Below are 7,868 nucleotides of genomic sequence, written 5' to 3'. Positions count from 1 at the left end.
TGAAGCTGCCCTGAGGAATTTTGATGAGCTCTCCACTGTACAGACTCCTTAAGCTTAGTTGCAGTTAAATCCATTGGTCACCCTTTTATGAGAATATTTTGGACCATTATGAAGAGCATCTCTGTGTTTTAAAGGTCCCATGTATGAAGACTGAGATTCAGTCACTGTCATGTGCCGGAGCAAGCCTGCAGGCCATTTGTGTGGTTCTCTTCCTGTCGTGAGGCAGACTGGTAGTTGATGGGCGCTCCAGTGTGGGGCAGCCTGACTGAGTGCGTCTGAAGCAGCAGTAAAGAGGTCCAGATGTAAAAGACCTCCGGAGGGTTGTGATCCTCCTCCTCTGAGTCTGGCGCCACATTTTCTTTTGCCCTCTGTAAGAAATCTTCAAGAGAGAGGAGCAGAGCATGTATAAAGCCTCCCTTTCCTCTCTCTGCTACTGTTTCCTCTACCAGCAGTGTAACATGTGTCATGTTTCACTGGTTTGTCATCATTTGAGCATTGTTGGAGCAGGCAAAGTGTGCTCTGGAGTTAATTAACGGGCTGTTGTAGGAATGGTAAAGGACCAAGACTCATGTAGAGCTTTTTACTAGAGATGAATCTGAGCTTTATTTGATCCATTAATGGCCTATGACCAAAGGACATGGCAATGTATGACTAACAGCCTAAAACCATAAATTTGCTGCCATATATGACCATTAAAGAGGCAAATCGTCCCAATTGAAAAGCTGGAACTACAAGAATATAAATCAAAGTAGGTAATGCCAAAAAGTTAAAAAAAAAGTTTAAAAAAAAGCTCAGTTTCAGTGAACACCGCTGTTGTTTTTGTATCACACAGTTCCTCCTCTCTTTGTTTCTGTTTAGTATCGACAATTGATCTCATGTTCCTCATTTGATACACTCTCAACTGCAAGCACGGATTGTTTCACTTCCAATGCACACTTGTTGCTGTTTCTTCCCTTTCTTTTCTCCCTGCGTTGATGCTGCATCCTGTTGGATTAGACTTCCTCCAGGGCAGTAAATCTCGCTCTGTAATTGGAAAGCATGTGCTGGCGGAGCTTTAATTGGATATGATATATGCAGAGGCCCTCCGAGTGAGCCCTGCTCCAGGGAGCCATCTGTTACTTCCGAGTTACCGTGTAAGAGCTCTGTTTGCTCAGATACAGAGAGCTCATTTCTTTCTTGTCCTATTGAAGTCTCTGCTTAAACTGGAGACTGTCTGATCAAAGCTCAACAGAAGAAAAGGACCTTGTTTGAAACAATTGTGGCTCTCTTCAAGATGCTGATATTTTCCGTGTGAGTATGTGTTGGGTTGCACATGTGTGTGTCAGGCATCAAGTTTATCTTGTCAGCAGAAAGAATGAGCTGGCTGTCCCAGCCAGGATGAAGTTTGTCCAGATGGGACAGAGTGCAAAGTATTAGCCGGGCAAATAGTATGAGTCTTCAGTTTTGCTCATTCACTTTAATTACTCATCTGTTAATGATACATACCCCTGTCCCTGTATTAATAGATCAGATTATTTCACTCTCACATGCGCAATGATCTAATAAAGAGTTACACCTAACACTGTTTGTTAATAATTAAAACCAAAAATGGATGTCTACCATAAAACATACTGTTAATATGCAATAAAAGATACACAATATATAGTCAAATAATCACTAAGAAATTGGTAAACTCACTAAGAAAGTAAATCTTAAGACCCACAACAGCTGACTTTTTGATTACTAGTCCTCCCCTTATTTCTTATACTTTTCTGCCCCCAGCCTCTGATTGTAGTTACTTGTACTTGAGTATGTCCATTTGATTGCTATTATACTTCTACTGCTGCTTTGCAGATTAAGCTTTTATATTACATGGCTCATAACGTGTCAGAAAATAGAGTTTAATAGGCATCACCGCTCATTTGCTTAAGCCCAAGGTGTCACCATCAAATGTCTCGTTTTATCAGACCAATAGTCCCTAACCTACAGATATTCAATTTACTATCACATAAGACAAAAAATAAATCTAATAAAAAAAACACCACCAATTTAGAGGGTTGAACTACTTTTCCTGAAAAAAACAAAACTATTCATTGATAATCAAAAACAGTTGTTTTCAGATCTGACTGGTTATATCCTTACTAAAAAAAAACATTCCAACCTTATTGCCCAGCCCTTCACCGTATGAAGCATCAGTGTATCCTTTTATCAGAACTGTTGACACAAGACACCAAGCAGGATAATTGACTATTGGTTGATGAAACAAAAGACTTCCTCTTAGTCTTGTGAGGTAGCTCCGGGTGACCTGGCTGTGTCGCTTTGATGTGGCAGCCCTCAGGCCTGACTTTCCCTTAAAGAAACTGACCTGTGTGTATCTGTTGGTGTACCATGAGTTTTTTGTAAAGCGGGGATGGGAACCTTTAAATACCAGGAGGTCATAAAGCAGTATTTAAGAAACGTTGACTCTCATTACCTGGCCCAGAGTGCGACCAGTAATAAGCTATGAGCCGTAGTCCTGTATGCCTCCAGCGTTTTCTACTTTAATCAGCATGTTTCAGATGTCATACTTGATGATTTCTGAGACACAGGCAACACACACACACACACACACACACATTGGTCAGCTCTCCACATGACTCGGCCTCCTAATGAGATGCAGCCTCAGGCTCTTCCTGACTGTTAGGTCACAACCTGCTCATCTCCTGCTCAGTGAGCATTCTTTAATCAGGGCTGTCCTTCTTGCAGTGCTGCTGGTTGTGATAACGAACTATTTCAGGGACACACTTTCCCCTAACCACAACAATAAACTGGAAATATTTGCAACATTGAGAAACCAAGAGAATGTTGGTCTGCCACTCTCTGAACTGCTCAGGAATCCTTGTGATGTGTAATTAATACAGATTTATTTTCGAGGAGTGGAAGCGTGGACAGGAAGTTGAGGACATGAGTTTGGGGAACTGGATCTGATAGTCAGTTCGTGAGCAGGTACTTCACAGGAGTGCTATTGTCTTGCATGAATAGAAGCGCAGCGCTGCACTGAAACCGAAGCATCAACACTGACGTGTCTCTGTTTCTGTTAATGTTTGTGATTTGAAGTGAGGCGAAGCTTTGACAGCTGGAAGCGTACATCTCCTTGGTAACAGATACACTCCCACACTGCACTTGTTTGATTTCAGTGTCGAGAAGCATAGAGGTGGAGAGGCGTGGCAGCTCTTAAGGGGCTTCAATACAGTTATAGTTTGTCAAACCAAGATGTTTGGAGCAAAAGGCTCAGTGGGTAGAGCCGGACCTTCTTATCCACATCCTCCTGAATATGTGCTCGCATGCCGACCTTAGACCCACTTGTCACCCTGCCTGACCCAGTCATCTCTTTTGTGTCTGCAGGGGATAATCCGGCTGAAGGTTAAATCCTTAGAGACAAGGCTTTCTGTTAGACGTGCAACGCAGAGTGTGTTCTTAATTGTATATTACACTAACTCACTGTTTACTTTGTTGCATATTGATGTAATTTACTTCTCCAGTATGGGTTTCTGACTAGCGGGCCTGTCAAAGTCACAAAAAAAGGCATCAGGCTTTTAAGATGTGGTTTAAGGAATGCAGTGGTCTGTGGCAAACATGCATTGTTGCAGCTTTTGTTTTATCAGTCTTTGGCGTCATGGATTGTCGCACGCAGTTGTTTCTATGTACTTTATTTATGGCTGAAATTTCCGTGTAAATGGCAATTTAGCAGCAATGAACTTTGAAGGTGGAAGCAATCATCTCTATGATAATAGTGGAAGAAGAACCACTGTGTTTGTTCGTGTGAAGCCGTCCAAACTTATTAACTTTCTTTTGTGATTTCCCTTTTGACCATCACTTCCCCATGTCTATAATTAGACAGTGTTTTTATGAGACCATTACATTTTCATGGTATCTCTTTACCAGGATTATTTATGACTTGTAGGTAGATATCACAAATACCTCACCATGTCAAGAGCCATTGTTTAATATCATATAATTTTCAAGGTCTCAGCTTCAGGTGTTCCCAACAACAGACCATAATCAGACAATGATAATTGCATGTGAAGGCTACATGGAAAGAAATACCCTGTATAAGGTCAGTGTGGTTATGCAGAATTATTGTAAATTACACTGTAATGCTAATCTCATTACAATTTGCCCTAGATGCATTACAAGAATCTAGGGAACTTTCGAAATGTCATCACACAGAAAAACCCTCTCATATTTGTTTTCCAGTGGCATTACTGAAATGGTGAGACTCCAAACAAAAGCCTTTCTTCCTCTCTATTGTTCTCTACCTGTAATCGCCTCAGTTGTAGGTAGTAATTAGTAGGCGATAAGCATGACAGTATTTTACTGACTGGGACCTTTAAAGTGGTATATAAATTACACCATTGGATGTCATTACCCATCACTGCTGCCAAGATATTTATCTCTGCATTCGATAATGTCCAACAGAGACTGCTTTGATGTCATGGTTATCAAATCTGGAGTTAATTTAGATCTTTACACATCAAGGACCAATATAACAACCGTAGGTTACCAAATCAGGGTTGCCATCTTTCGACAACTGTTGGAGTGAGATATTCAGTTTTACTCTTTTGGAGTATATAGTAATTTTAGTAGTAATTTGGGTGAATTGACCCTTAAAATAGCCCAGGTAAAGAAGGAGGTGGAAAAGTCATCCTCCATGAAGGTGAAGTCCCAGAACACAATATTAACCTTAAAAAAAAAATGTTCATACTGTTTGTATGATTTGTTCCTCCTTATTTAATAATAGTAAACTCAATTTAGTTTTCAGATTATTTACTTCACATTAAATTAGCTGGAATTTAAGAATGTGAAAGAAAGAATGAAGAGCTCTGTGTAAGAAAGACCTTCTTGCAGTTTTATAAGTAGTTCACCGTTTGTGGGAGAGATAGCTTGTTAGCAAGCTAAAACAAGACTAAAAAGCTACAGCCATGCTTGCGGCTTTGTGAGGCTGTACTTGGGCATTGTGGTACTTTAGTGGAACTAAACGCTAACACATTAGTATGCTAACACGCAACAACTGTACATTCTAACATTGATGTTTAGCAGATATTATGTTTACCATGTTCACCATCTTAGTGTGTTAGCATGTTAACATTAGCAAATTATCACTAAACACAAAGTACAGCTGAGGATGATAGTAATGTCATTAGTTTTGCAGGTAACTCTAGGTGTTCATAAACCAACGTTTTTGACAAATTCAAATTTTGAAACCATTACTGACAGGGGATCACCTAAATTATTAAAATTCATCATGCATCAATTTATGTAACACATTTCATGGCAATCCATCCAAACATCTTAGTTTCGAATGTTAGCATACTAATGCTAATTAGCACGTTCTTACTCCTCAATGCCCTCTTTTGAACTCTGACATTATCTAATAATTATGACGTCTTCAGTGTTCGATTAACAAATGCGTCCAAAATGATTAGTTTTGGTTCATCATTAGTCAAGACGCACAGAGAGACTGGGACACTGTAAACTTTCCATTGTGACCATAAAAAGTGGAGATGTCGATAAGAAAGAGGTTACTCTACACACAGCTGATAAGGCTCTTTGACAGGAAGACTACCAGAGTTAATGGTTATTTTGTTGCTTCTTAATAGCTGCCCCAGGGTTAATTTTGTGTTGACTGGTAGTGTGTGTTAAAAACTGTATTTCTACAATGTTAAGGACTTCCACTGCCTTTCCTTCAGGTTGCAGATCTACCTGCTGGCCACAGACACTGGCATGGTGCCCAGATAGTGGAGCAAGTCACACACACCTGACTAATCCACAGGATGGAGTGTACACTAAAACTGTCTGCCCAGTTTCTATAAAGCAGCATTCTGTAAAGAATCTGAATAACGGCTAAAATGTGAGGGTTTTTTAAACAAGCAGATAAAAAGTTGGCCTTTGAGATTTTATAGAATGTAAGGCATGCAAGAATGAGGTGAAATGCTTAACCTTCAACTCAGTCGTTCTTGGAAACAAACAAGTCCTTGCAATTGATACTCTACTAAAATGTAACACAGGGCTAATCAAGACAGGGTACACTTATGATTTAAGAGGTTTTTCATTAATCTTGAATCTCTCTGGTCCTCCAGTAAGATTAGTCCATTGCCATTAAGTCTTAATCTAGACGAGCCAGTCACAAATCAATGTGTGTTTTACTGCAAGGATCTCATGCTATGCTACTTCACATATAGATCCAGCCCTGCTTAACTCTGCCACTCCTTGACTTTTATAACTGTCACCTGAGACTTTATATGTCTTGCCCACCTTTTGTCACTTCCTCATCTATCATTGTTGGTGGCTTGATGGCTTATTCTACTCCCCTAATACATAGTTGGGTATGGGTGTATGTGTGTGTGTGTGTGTGTGGTCATCGAGCTCATCGTATCTAATAAAGTTTGCCGACACAGGGTGTGTGGAGCCTGTGGTTTTTCATCTCTAAATGAGTCTTGGTTACCAAGCGATAAAGACATTAGGTCATGCAGGCCTTGTACACAGAAAATAATCAAATCACGCCCAGGATCTGATAAGAATCATGATTTTTTTTGTCACCATTTCCTTGTGTTCTTTTGAAATACAGTAACTTACTGGAAAAAAACTGTTTGTGCAAGGCGTCCACTGATCAGTAATATGTTCCCTCTATGGCTGATGAAAAGGGACTTTGAATGTAATCATTCAATACATACAGATGAGGAGCTGAGGAAAACAGGCTAAGCCATTATAAAAGACCTCCTGCTTCACAAGCTGCCCTTTGGCTTCCTCTGTTCCCCCATAAACACAAAGGGGAGAGTGGGAGCAGGCTAAATGGGAACAGGCTCAGGTCACGTCACACCGAGCAAATAGGAGGCAGCTCTTTCCTTGGAAAGGGTCAAATGAATTTTGCAGCACTTGATACAACTTGGTGCCATAAACAGACTCTTATCTGCTGAGTCACAGCTTTTGTCAACTTGTCACACACTCAATCTTAAATGTTTATTTAAGACACCACCTATTTGATAACAGCTTAAACTGTCATTGTGGTGGACAGTGTGTACCTTATGAGACACAAGACCTTATGTTTTATGTCGGCTGCTGTTTGTCTGCAGACATAACAAGCTTCATGTAAAAAGCACATGATCTAATTCAATTTTGAGTTTATATTCAGAACTCCTATATGCTGTGAATATTAACATGTGAATACAAGCATAATGACATGGAAATGTTTGTTAATTAATGCATTATTTCCCCTTGGGAATTAGCATGCATAATTAATCTTATAAGCTGTGAAGTGGACATTCTACTGCTTAAAGCTGCTCTAATCAATATTTATATTTGTTATAGTGGATCAAATGGATACTTGTGTATGAAAGATGTTGCTTATTGTACTATTACTGCTGCCATTAATGGTGTTACGATCACATTAATGGTGTTATTATTAGTAGTGGAAATTTTTCCATCATTATTCTGCTTACTTCTCTCATTATATGAATGATTTATATTATGTGCATTGAATGGGTTGTAGCTCTGTTATGTTTATAATTCTGGTCTCATGATATCTATTGCACTTATGTCCATCCTGAGAGAGGGATCACTTCTCTGTTGCTCTCCCGGAAGGTTTCTACCTTTTTTTCCCTGTTAAAGGTATTTTTTAGGGAGTTTTACTGTTCCGATGCGAGGGTCCTGGGAGAGAGGATGTCTTATGCTGTACAGACTGTGAAGCCCTCTGAGGCTAATGATTTTAGTTTAATTGTCTTTTAGCTAATTGTTTTGGTTTTATGTTCCTCAGCTTTTGGTTTTGGTTCACTCTCACCTTTCACATTACAGTTGTTTTCAATAGCAGCAGGCATTGAAAAAGCTGTGATGAACCACCTGTGCATTACCTG

This window comes from Anoplopoma fimbria, chromosome 11, assembly GCF_027596085.1.
Source record: "Anoplopoma fimbria isolate UVic2021 breed Golden Eagle Sablefish chromosome 11, Afim_UVic_2022, whole genome shotgun sequence".
Taxonomy (NCBI): Eukaryota; Metazoa; Chordata; class Actinopteri; order Perciformes; family Anoplopomatidae; genus Anoplopoma; species Anoplopoma fimbria.
Note: the sequence above shows the minus strand (reverse complement) of the source record.